This window comes from Semicossyphus pulcher, unplaced genomic scaffold, assembly GCF_022749685.1.
Source record: "Semicossyphus pulcher isolate SPU_LCO1_2020_fin unplaced genomic scaffold, fSemPul1.0.p SCAF_11, whole genome shotgun sequence".
Taxonomy (NCBI): domain Eukaryota; kingdom Metazoa; phylum Chordata; class Actinopteri; order Labriformes; family Labridae; genus Semicossyphus; species Semicossyphus pulcher.
The window spans coordinates 6,674,589-6,694,416 of record NW_027211615.1 but is presented as its reverse complement, the minus strand read 5'-3'; the positions used below and the strand labels follow the sequence as shown (position 1 = coordinate 6,694,416).

Below are 19,828 nucleotides of genomic sequence, written 5' to 3'. Positions count from 1 at the left end.
TCAGTCTTACATACTGTGGTCAAACAGTCATACGGTCCACAATCCAGGAAACCAAGGGAGCATCTACCAGCAAAGCAATGGGGAAATCAAAGAACATGACTCTCACAGTGTTACCTAACCCGTCCAGGTCAACATAGGCCGAGTAATGGGCATCTGGCAAAACCAATCCAGATCTTCAAATCCCACCTTTGGTTTGGCACGTCCCAGTTTGTTGCTTCAGCGCACCTCTACAGAGCCTCATTAGTTTCCTTTGCGACACAGGCTGCTGCTGGAGTAGAGGCTGACAGAGGTGCAGAGGTTTGATCTGATCGGCCAAGGGGAGGTAGGGCTATCGTGTGCCGTGTGACTCCTTCTACGCTGGCATACGGCAGGTCCAGTGTCCTATTACCCTGGCTGGACGCTACGCAAAGCACTTTATGTTTGGCACAGTCGCAGCTAGTGTAGCCGGTTGATATTCCCCAATACTGAGTTGAAGTCATCCGGGCGCTGCATCGGGAGTCACCAGTGATTGAGTGCACGACAAGAATCTTGGACCAAGTGTGCAGATTGTCGCTGACCGTTTCCGTAGTGTAGTGGTCATCACGTTCGCCTCACACGCGAAAGGTCCCCGGTCCGAAACCGGGCGGAAACAGTTGACTGTGTTGCTTTTTCAGATTGCAAATAGGGAAGTTTGTGCAGAAAGATACGCTGCTTGTTGCTGCTTAGTACTTTTGTCATTCTTGGTGAATAGTCATCAGCGGGTAGACACTCACCTCAAAATAACTTGTTTTCCAGCATTTCAAGTATTTTGAGTTCAGAAAGCAAGCGCATTACAGCAAGCATTTGCCCACACCCTATTTTGTCTGTTTCCGTAGTGTAGTGGTTATCACGTTTGCGTAACACGCGAAAGGTCCCCGGTTCGAAACCGGGCGGAAACATCTTTCTTTGCTCCTTTTTCTGCCTAAAATGAATAAACAGATATGTCCATTCATATGCAGAATCTGTATTCCAAGGACAACAGTTGTGTTGTCAGAGGTATTCCGCTTACCTCTTGTAGTCTGAGTAGTATTGACCGGACGCATTTTAGCGGGCGTTGATTATATGCGAGAAGAAATCAATCTAAGTTTGGAGCAAAAGAGGCAGAAGGCCAAGGGGACTGAGAAGTTGACTTTGACGACCTCTATTTCTCATCGTCTTTCACTTAGGGTATTTTGCCGACTTCTTCCAGGCCAATTTCATTTTCTGTCTCAATTGGTGTGGGGAAGGTTGAACTACACTCACCTCAGCTGGACACAAGGACGAGCTTTATGCCTCAGTCTTTCTTGGTGAATAAGCAGCCGCCGGTAGAAAACTTTACTCTCCCCGTCGGGGAATCGAACCCCCGTCTTCCGCGTGACAGGCGGAGATACTGTCCACTATACTAACGAGGACTGCGGTGTCAGACATTTCGGCACTTGAACGGCCTGATGGCGGTGCTCCAGTGTTTGCCAGGAACATGCAGCGGTAAAGCTCATATTTGCCCAGTTTTCCTGGATTGCACCCTTTCAGTCTTACATACTGTGGTCAAACAGTCATACGGTCCACAATCCAGGAAACCAAGGGAGCATCTACCAGCAAAGCAATGGGGAAATCAAAGAACATGACTCTCACAGTATTACCTAACCCGTCCAGGTCAACATAGGCCGAGTAATGGGCATCTGGCAAAACCAATCCAGATCTTCAAATCCCACCTTTGGTTTGGCACGTCCCAGTTTGTTGCTTCAGCGCACCTCTACAGAGCCTCATTAGTTTCCTTTGCGACACAGGCTGCTGCTGGAGTAGAGGCTGACAGAGGTGCAGAGGTTTGATCTGATCGGCCAAGGGGAGGTAGGGCTATCGTGTGCCGTGTGACTCCTTCTACGCTGGCATACGGCAGGTCCAGTGTCCTATTACCCTGGCTGGACGCTACGCAAAGCACTTTATGTTTGGCACAGTCGCAGCTAGTGTAGCCGGTTGATATTCCCCAATACTGAGTTGAAGTCATCCGGGCGCTGCATCGGGAGTCACCAGTGATTGAGTGCACGACAAGAATCTTGAACCAAGTGTGCAGGTCTTTGCTGACTGTTTCCGTAGTGTGGTAGTCATCACGTTCACCTCACACGCGAAAGGTCCCTGGTTCGAACAGTTGACTGTGTTGCTCACTCTGAGGCTGCACTTTGTCAAAACATTACAGAGCCAGTCGTTGTAGAGCACGGACTAAGGCAAAAGACAGTGACAAAAAACTTCGCTCACTCTATCCCAAGTTCAGTCGTTGCGTTGTTTTTGACCTGCAGTGAATTGCCTTTATCTTATCTTTCATTTTCTTCTTTTTCAGATTGCAAATAGGGAAGTTTGTGCAGAAAGATACGCTGCTTGTTGCTGCTTAGTAGTTTTTTTGTTTTTTTTTCACAGATTTGTTTATTGAATTTTAAGACACGATAACAAGTAGACAGGTACAGCTCCAGCACCAGCATCAAGTTATAAAATAAAACAAGTTAGCATAAAGTCTGGACCTGTACAAGAAAGTCCAAGAGCAAATACTTGAACAGTGTCATAATTCACAAACGCAAAAAACAAAATAGCAGAACATATGCGTTGGTCATCCAAAGTTACTTAAAGTCAGACATACACCCACTTAGTAAAAGAAACCTTAAATAAATAAATAAATAATAAATAAGTAACATTTCACACCCACTGCAGGTAGATAAATAAACCAAAAGGTGTACAGATGCAGCAGTCACTCTGGGATAGTAGGAAACACCAAACTGTCCACATGTGCAAAGAAAGGTCCCCAAGTTTTATCAAATTTAGCAAGTAAACTATTTAAGTACATCGTATTTTCTCCACTTTGACAAAATTGAGTATATCTTTGATCCAAAAAGAGTGGGAGGGGGGGAGGATGATTTCCACCTCATTAATATTAGACGCAGGGCCAATAGAGTAACGAATGCCGCAAAATCCGCTTTGTGTTTTGGAATAGATAGATTAGGGGGCAAAGAAAGGCTAAATGGACAGTGAAGAAGAGCTGTCAGCGAAGCCGGTTTAGAGGAAAGTGCTTCCATATTTAACCATGTTGAAGAGCCGGGTAATTTCTCATATTGAACCAACAATTGGATTATTCTCAGGTATGCAGCCCAGTAATAAAATCTGAAATTAGGCAAAGCCAGACCGCCAAGTGACCTCGGCCTCTGCAACAGCTCCCTGCGTAGTCGGGGAACTTTCTTATTACAAATAAATTCAGAAACTAGACTATCTTATTTACTAAAAAAGGACTGAGGAAGGAAAATAGGTATACATTGGAAGAGATATGCTTGGGGAGGATATTCATCTTTACAGAATTTACTCGAGCTATAAGAGACAAGGGCAGTAGTGACCACCGTCGAAGATCTTCCTGTATTTGAGCCAGTAAGGGGGCAAAATTTAACTTCAACAGGTCCTCAAACTTTCCTCCAACATGAGTACCAAGATATGAAAAACTCAACAGGGCATGTTTAAATGGGAAGTCCTGTACTAAGTTACGGGCTGCATCATTTAAAGGGAATATTTAACTCTTGTACAAGTTAAGTTTATACCCTGAAACACAACCAAATGATGTGAGAATATCCAGAGCTGCTGGGACCGAAGCCGAGAGGTTGGAGACATGTAACAACAAGTCATCCGCACAAAGGGAGACTTTATGTTCAATTCCATTTCTGATTATACCGGTTATAGAAGGATCTGACCTGAGAGTGATGGCAAGAGGTTCGCTCGCAATTGCGAATAACAGCGGGCTGAAGGGGCAGCCCTGACGGGTGGAGCGATGCAAAGGGAAGTATATTGAGTGAACAATATTGGTCCGAACTGAAGCCATTGGAGAAGAATAGAGAAGTTTAACCCATGAAATAAACCTCTGCCCAAAGCCAAATTTCTCCAATGTATAAAAAAGATAATTCCACTCCACTCGGTCAAATGCCTTCTCAGCATCCATTGAAATCAAAGCCTCAGACATAGACCGAGTGGAGGGATTATATATAATATTGAAAACCCGTCTGAGATTAGAAAAAGAGTGTCTATTTCAGATGAACCCAGTTTGATCAGGGGAAATAATAGTAGGCAGTACTGTCTCCAACCGCATGGCTAATAATTTGGACAAGATTTTTACATCAACTGATAAGAGACTTATGGGGCGGTAACTAGAGCAAAGAAGTGGATCTTTATTTTTCTTCAAAATCAACGATATAGAGGCATGATTAAGTGTTGGAGGTAATTCAGAGGAGCTGAAAGATTCCTTAAACATGTCAATCAAAAGTGGTGTTAATTGATCAAAGAATTTCTTATAAAATTCATTTGGAAAGCCATCAGGCCCTGGGCACTTTCCAGATTGCATGGAGAATATCGCCCCCTTAAGCTCATCTACAGTAATTGGTTCCTCAAGCCTTTTAACAGAATCTGGATCAGCTTTAGTTATGTCCAATATCTCAAAGAAGCTATCAAAAGCAGGAGAATCAGAATTAATTTCAGAGGAATATAACAAGTTATAAAACTGTTTGAACTGATCATTAATTTTCCTAGGGTCGGATGTTATACCAGAAGGAGTTTGAATTTGTTGAATCTGATGAGAGGTGGAAGCCTGCCGCAGCTGATGGGCTAACAGTTTACTTGCTTTGTCCCCATACTCGCAGTGAAAATGTTTAGCTTTAAGTAATAGATCCACGGTTTGATTAGTAGAGAGAACATCAAATTCTGCTTGTAGGGAGAGGCGCTCCTTGTATATGTTTGGGGATGGGGAAGAGGCATAAATGTTATCAAGCTGAAGAAAGCGTTGCCTAAGTTCCTGTAATCTTTTTTTCCTCTTTTTATCCTCAAAGCTACTATATGAAATAATCTCACCACGTATATAAGCCTTCAAAGTTTCCCAAGGAAGAGAAGCCGAAACCCCTGGGGCCCTGTTAACAGCAATGAAAAATTCAATTTGATTGGAAACAAATTTGACAAAATCCTCATTTGACAATAAGCGCACGTTAAGAAGCCAGGGGGGGCGTGAGTTATCACAATCCTTTATGTGCAACTCCAGGAAAACCGGAGCATGATCGGATATTAAAATAGGTTCATAGGAGCATCACTGAATAGTAGGAAGAAGATGGTTATCGATAAGAAAATAATCAATGCGAGTAAAGGTGTGATGCACATTAGAAAAAAAAGAGTAAGCCCTTCCTGATGGGTTAAGAAAGCGCCAAGGGTCAGAAATGGAAAACTCTTCCATAAAGGAGAGAATAATTTTAGAAGATTTTGAAGGTATAGCAGCACTAGGTGATGAGCGGTCTAATACAGTATTAAGACAACAGTTAAAATCTCCTCCTAAAATGAGTTTATATGTGGACAAATTAGGTAGTTTAGTGAACATTAATTGGAAGAAGGCCTCATTGTCCCTGTTAGGACCGTATACATTCGCGAGAACGACTGGAGTGTTGTAAAGTTGCCCTGATACTAGAATATATCTCCCATTAGGGTCAGAGATAACATTAGATGACAGAAAATTAACAGATTTATGAATCAATATTGCCACACCTCTAGACTTCTGTTGATAAGTGGACTGAAACACCTGGCTAACCCATCTCCTTTGTAGGAGAGGCTGACTTGAGGATTTTAAATGAGTCTCTTGAAGAAAGATAATGCCAGCACCTAGCTGTTAGAGGTGGTGAAGGACCCTACTGCGTTTAATAGGATGATTTATATATGACCTTTACAGTTCCAACTAAAAAATTTGAGTCCACTCCCAGACTGCTGTGGAGAACTATGGTGGGACATATTTTAGGTAAATGAAAAAGAGTTTCTGCAATATGGTAAGTGAAAGTGTAACAATAACCAAAGTATATTTAAGAAAACAGGTGACCAAGCGTAACAAAACACTAAACATAAACAACCCTCTCCCGCCCCCCACCCCCCAAGCTGAAGCGTCACTCGGAACCGGACGCATGCTAAACCCACAATGTGATAAAAACATCCCCCGGATTTGAGATACTAAATTAGCAAGCGGATATATAAACAACACAGCAATAGCATGAACAAAACCGTACAAATAGTGCTTCTTATGGAGCGCAGCTCAACAAACAGGTACTTAAATGGCCAGTTAGTCAGTTCAAATACCTTATTAAACCGTCTTTAGATTGAAGCTTCAGAAGACACCATGGATTTTACATTTACATTTACAATGACAAGGGGCCGGGGCTGCTCACCTTCCCTGGGTTTGGGCCGAAGAGTGCGTGGTGCACGGTCCAGTAGGGGTTTCTCCTGAAAACCAAGGATGTCTTTCAGTAGTTGAGACACAAATTCAGTCGGTTGTGCTCCCTCGGCTCCCTCTGGTACTCCAACTAGCCGTAAATTATTTCTCCTTGCTCTCCCTTCCAAGTCCTCACATTTGTTGGTCAGCAGTTTCACCTGCTTTTGGAGTGTAGAGACCGTAGTTTCCAGTGTCGTTAGCTGGTCACTATGATCCGTGGATGCGCGCTCCAGCTCAGCGATGGTCTGGTTATGTGAGCTGAGTTTCTGTTGTAGAGGTTCAATGGTGTGTCTCAATTCCTCCCTTACCGAAGAAATATCGGACCGCAAGTCAGAGGATAACCAGTCAAACTTTGTACAGATTTCCCCTTTCAGTAGGTCCAGCATAGCTTGTAGTTGAAGTCGCCATTCGTGCTTAAAATGTGCAAAAAAGTACCATACGGTGGTCTGAACACACTATCCTACAAGATACCAGCGAAAAAGCGAAAAAAAAAAACTGTGTTAAAAAGTATTAAATATCGCAAATCTACGGAACAGTGGGGAGACACGTCCTACATGCTCGATGCTCAACAGCGCCCCTGCTTAGTAGTTTTGTCATTCTCGGTGATGAATAGTCATCAGCGGCTAGACACTCACCTCAAAATAACTTGTTTTCCAGCATTTCAAGTATTTTGAGTTCAGAAAGCAAGCGCATTACAGCAAGCATTTGCCCACACCCTGTTTTGGCTGTTTCCGTAGTGTAGTGGTTATCACGTTCGCCTAACACACGAAAGGTCCCCGGTTCGAAACCGGGCTGAAACAGTTTTCTTTGCTCCTTTTTCTGCCTAAAATGAATAAACAGATATGTCCATTCATATGCAGAATCTGTATTCCAAGGACAACAGTTTTGATGTCAGAGGTATTCCGCTTACATTTTGTAGTCTGAGTAGTATTGACCGGCCGCATTTTAGTGGGTGTTAATTATATGCAAGAATTCAATCTAAGTTTGGAGCAAAAGAGGCAGTAGGCATTGGCGGAAATTAAAGCAGATAATAATCAGGATGTAGATGTCATCTCTCTATCCAAACTCCCTTCTCCTGACTCAAGCTGCTCGTAAGAATGTTATCAATGACCAGGGCAATGAAAAGGAAGTCGTCACCAAGATGTCCTTAGACACTTATCTGGAATGCCAAAAATCTTGTCTGTTATTTCGAGACTGCTCTAAGTATAAAAGTCTAACTGTGTCCAGTCCAATCATTAGAGGAAGTCCCAATGTTTGCAGCACTGTGTACCCAACCAAGTAGGGCTGATAATAAATACAGCAGAAAGGGACTAAGAAATACTTAACTTAACTACAATCTCTATTTCTCCATAATGCAGTGTTTTTTCTTTTAAATTCATATCAAGTTGAAGCTTTTGGCCATCATTATATTCGTGCATAACTTCTCATTGTGACTATATTGCTGCACTTGGGCAGGGCTTAGTGTGCTTTGTGAATGGGTAAATAATGCAGGTGTTTCATATCAAGTTTTCTTACCTCATCATAAAAAATACAACTTATAGTTAACTTAGTTAACAGTGTTGAAGTCTCCCCCTCAGAAACATGACCTTGTGACACATATCAGTCTTCTAAACCTATCCGCGACTGGCTTGCGCGTCTTAGGCGAATGCAATAACCACTACACTAATTGTGACGAATGTTGATCGAGAGTGACGTTAAAGGTACCTGGATTCTGATGTGACACTGCAAGCCTTAGAGCTCAATTCAAATGTATTGCTCAGATCTGTTTTTTTTTTCTTTGGCTATTTACATTTTGAAAATGTGTCCAATATCAGATTGCAGTGTGAACTGGTCACAGTCCTGAACTGGCCCGCATGCGCAAAAGAACAATAACAAAGACTACACGCAGCATGCTGTCGTATATAAACAAACATGGGTGCCATGGAAGTCAGCATTTACAGTTTAATGCAAAAAATTGATGTGCAGTGGAAGCTCATTCGACAAATTTTTTGCTTTTTGTGTAACAATGGCTGCTACGTCAGTACGGAGGTGTTTGTTGAGGCGGAACCAAGAGTGGTGGGATCGTGATGTGAGGTCTAATACCTCACTATCCCTCCACTGACTAACTCCATCGCAGCCGTATTCCATGTTTATATTTACAGTTTGACTTCCGGCAGTACAGAATTGTGACGTTGTTTTGTGCTGACCTAAACTTACCCTATAGCTAGGTGAAAAACATGATGTTGTAATTAGCTACAAATATCAGAGGTGGACTTATTTGTCATATTCTCATTGGTTAAAGTATGTGCTATGTGTTCTATGAAAGCCAATGTAACCTCCTCTCTGAGAGAGAAGGGTGACTCCTGTACTAGATGTAGGTATATTCTCTCCATAATATATTGTATGTAATATATTGCTCTTTAAATCCATCAAATGCTTTGTGTGTTCATTTCAAGAGAGTGTCGTCTGTAGATTTTCACTTCACCCTCAAATAAAGGTCTATGGTGCTGAAGAAGGGTAATGTGGCTGAAAAAAACCCTTTCTCACTGTCTGGAACAGCCATACAGTCTATCTCAGGGCAACCAGTCAAGAGTCCAGGAAAGCGCTTGACTCGACTCTCAAAGACTCTGCTGCCATCCAAGAACCCTAGAACACGGCTCACTAAGGTTGATAAGTCAGGTCTGTCAGGCAGAGTCAAGGCTTGGATCTTCCAGCATTCCATCTTGCCTAAATTCCTGTAGTCTCTGCTGGTTTACACGGCTCTGGCTTTCTCCTTAAGTGGCTTGGTGTTCCCCGCAGCCTCAGCAGTGCGGCACTCTACAGGACTAGTAACTGCTTGCAGCTCCCATTTAGTGGCCTCACAGAAAAGTTTATGGTAGCTCGGACGAGAGAAGTCATGTGGGCAATGTGTTACAAGGACTGTCCTTATGAGGTTGATGACAATGTGTTTGAAAGCAGGTGCGTGCTGCGGAAGTAGGTGAGGACAGCGGATGAGCAGCGGAGGGGCAGCCCCGCCTACTCCCCGAAAAAAGTATCCAGAGCCGTATAGACTCCAACCTGGAACCAAACCCTGGAGCGTTTGTCCCCATGGTGCGGTACGTTTAGGTCGGAATGAAAGGCCGGAATCAAACTCTGGTGCGGACCAAACAACCGGACAATGGTCCGCTAGAAAAGACGGGTCTTGTTCTGTTTCGTAAACGGACTTAAAGCAGGACCCAAAAAATGAAGCAAACCATAAAACTGTGCATTGTAGTATGTTTACAGGTGCTGACATTTGCAGAGACATGCAGCAAGATAAGTAGAGGATAGACGTGGGAGAGCAATGAGGAAATAGAAATATGGGATGACCAAACAATTTCACAAATGCTTGTGGAAACGCACAAGAACACAGAGGTGTTCAAACTGTGCAGTGAAAAACTAAAGGAGAGTGGAACTGATTGAACTGTGGAACAATGTCGGTTAAAACTCTGTCGACAAAACATTAAAGTCCACGATCATGTTGTGTGTGATTGATCAGTGTGCTCTCTCACTTTGTTAACTTCAGTGAGTTTCATCACGTAGAAACTCTGACCAATCAGAGAGCAGTTTCCCCGCGCATCAAAACTTTTGGTCCACTGGTAAAAGCTGCAGTGTGAACACGAACCAAACTTGAGGCAAAATGCAACATTGTAACAGTTTGGTCTTTGATTCGGGCCAGACAAATGGACTTTAGGTGTGAATGTGCCCAGAGAGTCGCGTCAGTGGAGGTCCAATATGCTCCATTGCGATGTCGCAACTCTCTCTACGGCTGTGAAAGTACTGTCACTCAGTTAGTCAGTCAGTCAGTCAGTCACTTACAGACCCTTGTGTAGGGCTGACCCCGGCGGTCAGCCAAAAACAAAGGAGCTGGTAGACATTGTTGCAACTGGCAGAGCGGGCTTAGGACACATCTTAAAGACCCAGGTTTGCAAGGTCCAGGGTAAGGAGAGGCGCCAACTAATCCAGGAAGAGGTCCCTGCAGGTATGGGGGAAGAGAGACTGAGTAGAACAGTGAGGCTAAGACAACAGGGAGGATGGTGAGCGTGTCAAGCAGCACAGGATTACCTGGTCAAACATAATGCAGGCTGACTTCCATCAAGTCCAGTTTCTTGTTCAAGCTGTCTGTGATGCACTACCAAGTCATACTAACACACACTTGGGGAAAGATCAACACACCGTCCTGCCCACTCTGCTCTGGAAGAGGATCCCTGGAGCATCTACTCAGCAGCTGCCAGTCACTTTGACCAGACATGATCATGACCTCTGAGGCGACAAAACAGCTGATCATGCTGGAACTCACAGTAGCGCATTGTAGAGGCAAACAAGAGGAAGCGGACAAAAACACCAGGAACTGGTGGAGGAGTGCTTGTTTTAAGTAGTAAGTAGTTTAAGTAATATTAGATTGCTTAACATTAGTATTTTTCTTCTTATTTCAAGAACTTATGTGCTTTAATGATAAGTGGACCGCCTGCATACTTATATGGCATTTTTGCAGTGTAGTGTGGCTGCGCTGTGATTCTCTTCGACCTGTGTCCTCATTCATAAGACCAATTTATAGCCATGCTGAAATTCAGTACATCATTCCCTCTCATGTGACATTTCTTATACGTACTGTATATTAAAAAACATTTAATTTTCTAAGACTGCATGAATATTTCCCTGGGCACTCATGAGGGATACAAGAGAGATACCCTGTAGTTTTTATTTACACACTGTACAGTGTGAGCCAAACTCTGTCTAACAACACTTATGCTCTAAATATGCAAAGTTCATAGGACAGCTTGAGGGAGTTATGCAAATAGAATAGAATTATACCACATAAACCTCTGAGGACAAGGTAGCTGCCCCTGATAGATTTTCAATGTGTTCCCATGGCGACACACATCTTCCATATCATAGGAAACTTTAGTCTGCTCACATTACATCCAGATAATGAAGAAATGACAGATAAATTACTTTTAGCTGAGAGAATACTCTTTATTAATTAATAAAGCAAAATTATTCCACATAGGTCGCTCAGGTCGTATTATGCAGCGCAATAGTCACTTTAATCAAACATCAAAAAAGCTGTGCTGGCACTTCTGCTACAGAGTTTGCATTTGGCTGTGTGCTGTATTAAAACACTCAGGTTAAGGCATGTAATTATAATAAAAGATAGAGAGGGAGAAGGGGGAAAGAAAATAGTTTGGCTTTGACAAGGCTAATTGATTTGAAAGTCCCTTTGAAGTAAGGAGCATGTGAAGCATAAAGTAGCTCAGTGATTTTTTTTTCTACTCATACACACGCACACGCACACACACACACACACAATCACACAGTGCACCCATTCAGCTCAGTACACTTTATGCTCTTTTTCAGTTATTCTCTTTACTTTCAGAGGCATCTGGTTGTTTCCTTTAAAAAATCAGCCCAGAATTTTTCTATCTTCCCGCCAAATTAAAACCTTTCACACTTCCCGCCAAGGCAATTTTAAAAGTAATATACACCGATCAGCCATAACATTATGACCCCCTGCCTCACATTGTGTAGTTCCCCATTTTTCCACCAAAACAGCCCTGACCCGCTGAGGCATGGACTCCAGTAGACGTCTTAAGGTGTGCTGTGGTATCTGGCACCAAGACATTAGCAGCAGATCCAAGGCCACACCTTGAACTCGTTGTCGTGTTCCTCAAGCTATTCCTGAACCATGGTTGGTTTGCAACAATGTTTAGGTAGCTGGTATGTGTCAAAGTAACATCTACATTAATGGCAGGACCCAAGCTCCGCCAGCGTGCCGTTTCCCCATGCACACATGCACTTGGTCATCGACATGATGTAAAAGAAAAAATGATTAATCAGACCCAGGCCACCTTCTTCCATTGCTACATGGTCCAGTTCTGATGCGCCCATTGTAGGTGCTTTGGGCAGTAGACAGGGGTCAGCATGGGCACCTTGACTGGTCTGTGCTTACACAACCCCATACACAACAAACTGTGATGCACTTTGTGTTCTGACTGCTTTCTATGAGATCATGCAACTTTTTCAGCAATTTGAGCTGCAGTAGCTGGATCAGAGCACATTAATAAGCCTTGTCCGCCCATGACCCCATCGCCGGTTCACTGGTTTTCCTGCCTTGGACTACTTTTGGTAGGTACTGACCATTGCAGACTGGGAACACCCCAAGAGAGCTGTGGTTTTGGAGATGCTCTGACCCAATTGTCTAGCCATCACAATTTGGCCCTTGGCAAAGTCTTTTTTTCCTTCCTTCTTTAGTTATTATAATGAACACCCCTTTTAGTTACATTTAAATATGTGCAGGCATTTCTGCATGCATGTATGAATGTCTTAATAGTTAAACAGACTTTTGATTATCAAGTAAGTGATTTTTTAATTATTTTATTTAACATGTGCAAATCTAATCTTGACAATCTCAGTGCAGACAAAGCCTCATGCACCACCAGCGATCTTTGGCGCCCCCCTGAGGGGGGCCTGGACCCCAGGTTGGGAACCACTGCTTTAGTGGATGATGGACTGTCTAATCTTGTGTTCCGTTTTCACCACTGATTAACTGCTCGTCTCACTGCAGGGAGAGAAAATTAACTAAAAAAATCGTAAACAAAATCACAAGTGTTACTAATAACATCAATGACCACCGTCTACATTATGTTAGTGTCCGAGGTCTGCTGTTTCTCTAAAGCAGACCACTGCAATAAAGAATCACTATCTAATCACAGAATCTGGAGGACTAACTGTGATCATATCAATCCAATAAAACAAACGTTCCGTTTGGCCACACCTCCACCATCCCTCAGCAACTTTTATAGTATGGCGTTATTTTAGGAGCCTTGGTAACTTATTCAGCTTGGTAAAGGGCTACTTTTGCGCTCTGATGGAGCTAAAACTATGTAATATAATTTTGAACTTGCAAGCTAATGTTATGCTGCTAATGTTAATTAGCTAAAACACAAAGTGAAATGAACTTTAGGTAGCTAATGTCAGTCGTACAGTGTAAAGTTTTTATTGTTTTGTAGTCATGACACATTTTAAACATCATCACTGTTAGCCAGATTTTCACCCCCGTGCCGAGACCAGGGGCAGCCTCAGGGGAGAGAGAGGAGGGGACGTGGTGACGAGGAAGGACAGAGAGGTGCCGGAGGCACAAGGCAAACAGACGTGGCAGCCTGAGTGGAGGAATACTGTTCAGAGGCCCTCTGTAATGACAGGAGAGAGGAGACAGAGGTATGTGTCATATCTGCCTTGTATTATATGTAAAGGTTAGGTTTAATGAATTCATATACCTACATAAAAGATGGTAGCCAAAATAAATAATTGAGTTTATGGTCCAACGATTAATCTTCCATAGTATGAATAAGCTATCCAAAACAATGATAAATCTAAGTTGTTATGATCATCTCCTACAGAGGCTGTTTCAAGAGACAACCCTGCATAATGAAATAATGAAAACAGTTCACGTAATGGGACATACCTATACTAGACCGAACAGTGTTTGGTTGTCCACTCTAACATCATTTGTGTAATGTATGTTAATGTAATGTATGTCAAGCTGTGGTAGGCCACTGCTTGCATCAGTGCTACGGGCTAACGTTAGCACACGTTAACTTAGCCTGCTTGTTGCCTCACATACGCATTTAGAAATCATTTAGGACAAAGAGTGGGATAAGGCAGCTATGTCGAGACGTGCTATGTAACAAATCTATGTTCATGGACTAAAATAAAAGTCAGCCAAACAAGAACCAGTTTAGCACTTACAATTGTAAACATTGTAAAATGTCTGGACATTTGTCTGGACTATTTTAGGTCAAACAAAGTCTTCTTCGGTTTGGAAAGTCTGGCGGGTCTTATTCAGTTTTACTCTCGCAACAACACTCCGCCATTGTGCCTCTGACACAGGCCACTAGAAAGGGAGGGATTTACGTGAAACAACATGTATGCGCCTCTGTGTGTACATAAACGAGTTGCAATATCAGGAACGACGAGGCAGCCCGGCCCTGTAAACACTGAGCTGAGAACAACAAACACGGAGGTAGCCTGACACCACACGTTAGGAAGACTAGTCTAAGATACACAGGGTATATTTGTTTTCTGATATATTAATGTTGCAGATTAAGCCTTTAAACAGAACAGTACAGGATACTGCTGTGTTTAAAGATGGTGAATAGAAAAGAAAATATCAGCAGACTGACAGTGACAAGACAGAAAACCTGTCTGAGCGGATTTATGTGGTGCTGTTCACATCGTCGTACTTCACCATCAGTGTAAATTTTTTAATGTGAATAATAACAGCTTGGTTAGTATGTTTCTTAATTGAAGTGCGATCCTGAAGTGATGGAATACTCTATGATTTTATATGGTAAAAACCAAGTAATGTAAACATTTGTAGTGATCTTAGTTGCATTTTTTTGTGTGTTTTCTCTTAATTTCCCTCCTCACTTTGTATCAGAGGAAGCATATTCTCACCTGTCCTACTAGCAGACCCTGTTTACTGTCACTTCAATCAATAGTTTCCTCTTGCAGAAGCACACGCAGATTAAAAACAGATTAAGTGAAAGTGAAACTCTGTTTAATCAGCTTAACTTAATTAAAAAATAAATCTTACTACCACCCTGCTATTAGCAGTCAAGAAAGGCAAAACAGCACAGAAACTCACCTCAACATCTAAGCATAAAATGAAAAAAGATGATCTGTTACCTTTATGTGACAGTGAGATGAGTCAGCAGGCCGCCTCAGCATTAGGCTCATAAATTTGTGTGTACAGCTGGCAGAGATTATACGGTGGCAGGTGCTGCAGGCAAACAGCTTAGACATGATGCAAAAGGCCTTCCCTGGTTTTAATCACACATGCAGGTACAGTGCATTGAGTAAAACTGCACATACACAAGCATTGACACAGGTTCACCTCACTCACTCACAGATATTTGCACTTGCAGCAGATGGCTCAGTCTGCCTTTTCGTCACTTCTGCCTTTTGAACGCTAGATATCTAAGGCGTCAGCACAGTGGATTGCACTGAATAATTTCACAGAAGTGATTCAAACTATAATGAGGTGTTTGATGGACGCATTCATTACATAAGATGCAGAAGCAACTTCAGTTTGCCCTGATTTTCATTTTTTGATGCAACTAAGGGCTTACAGCTATGTAAGGCAGTCACACCACAACTATCTAACCGTATTATATGTTCCAAATCAGACAGTGAAATAATGTGATTATTTATTGATCTCTGTTGAGATATTCTCTTTGTAACAGAGGTCAGAGCGGTGAGGCAATCAGTGTCTCACTTGAGAACACACCAGCAAAGTTCTGAAACCAGTTCCTCTGCTAGAAGGACTTAACACTGGTTGTTATTGTGTTTGGAACTTATGCATTCGAAAAGCTTTATGGAAACATCAACATTTTATTAAAATGTAACCAATATTGTGCCAAAAAAGTTCAGCACTCACTATAAGGTTTATTTTTCAGCGTCACATGACTGACCAGCTGATACTTGCTGCATTAGAATCATTGCAATAATTTCTCTCCCGACAGCATGAAACATGGCTAAAACTATCAGACACAAAAGAACATCCATCCATCCATCCATCCATTATCTATACCGCTTATCCTGTTCAGGGTCGCGCAGGGGTTGGAGCTTATCCCAGCTGTCATTGGGCGGAAGGCAGGGTACACCCTGGACTGATCGCCAGTCAATCACAGGGCCCACAAAAGAACAATTAAATATAATTTCAAAGAACCATATTCCTTTGGGCCTCTCCTTATCCCTGTTGATGACCGAGGTCATGACAGAGAATCTACTCGCACCTGGAATCAACGTCTCTGAATTACAGTGAGCACATCACATTTCTTTGCATTATTTTTGATTTGGACCTGAGCTACGAGAAACACATTATAAATATTAACAGAGCAGCATTTTACTACTTAAAACATGTGACAACTAAAACGTTCTTATCCCAACCTGATGCTGAGAAAATAGTCCATGCATTCTTTTCATGTAGGTTAGATTACTGCAATGCTCTATATGCAGGGTTGTCCAAACAATCAGTAGGGCGTCTCCAGCTCATCCAAAATGCAGCAGTCCTCACACATACACGAAAATGTGAACAGATCACTCCGGTCCTCAAAACACTTCATTGGCTCCCTGTACAATACAGAATCACATTCAAAATCATCGTTAGTCCATAAAGCACGCAATAGTTCAGCTCCCGTACATACTGTATTTCCTGCTCACAGACTACAACCCAATCCGTCCCCTCAGGCCATCAGTTGGAGGTCTTTTAGCTGTACCCAGAATTAGATGTAAGTCTGGTAAGGGGGCTTTAGTTACTGTGGTCCTTCTCTCTGGAACAAGCTGCCTGTTGACCTGAGGTCCATCACAACTCTCTGTACTTCTAAAACTGAACTCAAAACCTTATTGTCCCAAGTGTATGAATAGTTACTTTGTGTGTATGTACATGTGATCACACGATGGTTGTATGTGCAGCTTTGTTAATCTGTGTTTTCATTTTGTTCTCTTCCTGCCTTTGTGTGTGTGTGTGTGTGTGTGTGTGTGTGTGTGTGATATGTGGTGTGTCTAATGTACATTAGATGCACGTTTAACTGCTTTGATTTTTATGTTGTTTATGATTGTATTTTTTGTATTCCTATGTTTTACCCCCAATGTAAAGCACGTTGAGCTTACCTGTATTGAAATGTGCTTTATAAACAAAATTGCTATTGCTATTGCTATCACTGGTGGATTTCAGCCAAGATTAAATTGTCGCCTATATACCTCCAACTTCTGAGGAAGCTCTGCTTTCAACTGGTTTAGTTTATTTACACCAATCAGTTGATAGAAAGGCCTCATTCTAATATTATTCTTGTGACATTTCAACAGTTCACTAAAGGTTTGTGTGACAATTGAAACATGACTACTGACATAAGGCTTATTTATCTGTATAATTTGTCCCTTTAGTTGCAATGTGTTAAGATGGATAACACTGGCCATGAAAACAAAGCTAGCAGATGTGAGGTTGCTGAAACTGAGAAAGTACAGCCACACATGGCTACAAACAAGGCTTGTTAAGCATATTTCTACTGTGTATTTTTCCAAATTATACACCATTTATAGCTACCACTGAGGACACTGTGGTCATACCCTCAGTACTGCATCAGTATAATTTGGGTAGGTATATTGCACTAGATATTTGTAAATTCATCACTTAGATTGTGTAAGCCTGTTAATTGTCAAGAAAATGACTGCAGTACAAGCAATGACCATGTATTCTGACCCTGCTATAACCAGATATCCTCTCAATACATCACATCTTATGAGCAAACATTAGCAGTATGCATTGTGTTTTGTTACATCCTGAAAGATCTTCATTGACTCCAGGATGGTCCCAGGATTTCTGAAAACTAGAGTACAAAAGCCCATGCAAACACTAGCATTGCACATTATCTGTCAGTAGGTGATGCTAGAGAGCCATGGTGAACACAGTGCTTCCCATCACCATGGTGATGATGTTCATTCAATATGGTATAGCGGTGCCCCTGCAGGCTCATTGTTCCCATAGTAAATCTGAGAGGAGACAGAGCTTTGGGGTCTAAAGCGGGATGAACCATTAGGCTGCAGGGAAAAATCAAAGTCCTCCTTTAAATAGACAATGGCTGATTTGACTCGGCCGCTTGCGCTGGTGCATGGGGAATCTGTGCATGGGTTGGCCACGCTTTGTTGAGCATCATTACAGTCAACATCTGTTTGATAGAAACCCCCCCAAGACGGCCTGTTGTTAGCACCCAAAGCATCTCATCATAGAAGCTCTTTTAACAGCAGGCCCTGAATCCTGCAGTTGTAAGACATTATACTCTTCTCTTTATTAGGAGCAAAGCGAGAAGGTTCATTTTTTCTGACTTCACTACTCAGCGTGTACTTTATACTGCACACTGAGAAATTGACACTAAACCACTGTGATGGAGTCTCTGGAATAAATGCCCCCACAAATATTTGATATTAATAAAAAGAAGGACAACACGCATGATATGGTATTATGAAACCAAAATTATGTGTACAAATACAACACCTATTTGAATAAATGATTTAATCTGTTCTATTCAACTGTAGATGTAACAGCACAACTCTTGTGGTGAGTAGTCATGTGATGTATTGTTAATATAATACGTTAATTCAGCTTTAACCCTGACTCTTTCCTCCACCTTAGTTTCTCTGCAATGCATCACGACAACATATCAATGACTCCCTTACTTTTTCTCTGCATGTATTGTGTATCACTTTTCTGTGTGCATGTGTTTTCTGTTGTTTAGCTGTGCAGAAAAAGGAAATCCGAGCCTTCAGTCGCATACTCACAGTTCCTGAAAAATATCTCTGTCTCTCTCAGCACCAGTCCTGACCTTGCTGCAGTGTCCTGAAGACTTGGTGTTATTTTGAATTCAACTGCCGTTTTTAAAAGAAAAGTATTCCATATAATCAGAGGGGTAGGGCTGCATGGTGGTGCAGTGGTTAGCGCTGTTGCCTCACAGCTAGAAGGTCATCAGATCAAACCCTGGTTTGGGCAAGGTGGGCCTTTCTGTGTGGAGTTTGCATGTTCTCCTTGTGCATGCATGCATGCATCCTCCCACAGTCCAAAGACGTGCTTGTAAGGTTAATTGGTGACTCTAAATTGCCCATAGGTGTGGGTGTGGGTGTGGGTGTGAGTGTGAAAGGTTGTCTGTCTCTATGTATTGACTGGCGACCAGTCCAGGGTGTAACCCGCCCTTCGCCCAATGACAGCTGGGATAGGCTCCAGCCCCCCGCAACACTGAACAGGATAAGCGGTATAGATAATGGATGGATCAGAGGTGAAAATGAGCTTCTCTTAATCCAGAATATGAAGTTTGTAACCTTTGTCTGTAGTTTTCCTTTAAGTAAGTGTCCTCATGCTTCTCTTCGTTGGTCCATGTGCTTCCCATGTCATTGATATTCATTGTAGTTCGAGGGTGAAGGAAGTGTCGAGTCATTCTTCTCTGTGATGAATTGTCAGCAGAGCCTGCTCAGTGTGAGAATGAAACTTTAAATCATTTACCCTTTTTATTAATACTGTTGAGTTTAAACCTCATAATATAGTAATAAAATTGTGTTGTTCTCCGGTTAGCTACTACATGGCTTTGTTTAATACTCAATTCTGGTGGAAAAGATAAAATCATTTTTAAATCAATAGAATAATTTCCAAATCAGTATTTTGTGTCAAACTATCGATTTATTTCATAAAAAGATGTGCAACATCTGGGATAATGTACAGCGAGCTAATTGTTCAAGCCTGTTGTTATCGCCTATAACAACAGGCTGCTGTACATTATTCCTGACATATCCCCTTTGGATACTCTCACAGTAACCTCTGCCACCTCCCTGCAAAATGTATCTCTGACACTGAAAGATCATGTGTCATTCGCACCATCTCCTGAATTCACTCCAGTGCACCAGCAGGCAATTACTTACCTTTTGCAGTCAATTGCCTCAGTGTAAACTCAAGCCTTTTCATCACTAAGGACTTGGTGCATCCATCCCTCTTACAACAGTTGTTTTATTGACAGTTGATCTTTTGGG

General features: G+C 42.2%; 3 non-coding genes across 3 annotated transcripts; all 3 read left to right on the top strand.

The window, feature by feature from the left end:
* Positions 1 to 558: 558 nt before the first annotated feature.
* trnav-cac (transfer RNA valine (anticodon CAC)) lies at positions 559 to 631 on the top strand. Its single transcript has one exon. It is a non-coding gene; the product is annotated as a tRNA-Val (tRNA).
* Positions 632 to 844: 213 nt separating this feature from the next.
* On the top strand, positions 845 to 917 carry trnav-aac (transfer RNA valine (anticodon AAC)). Its single transcript has one exon. It is a non-coding gene; the product is annotated as a tRNA-Val (tRNA).
* A 6,066-nt stretch (positions 918 to 6,983) lies between these two features.
* trnav-aac (transfer RNA valine (anticodon AAC)) lies at positions 6,984 to 7,056 on the top strand. Its single transcript has one exon. It is a non-coding gene; the product is annotated as a tRNA-Val (tRNA).
* Positions 7,057 to 19,828: the final 12,772 nt, after the last annotated feature.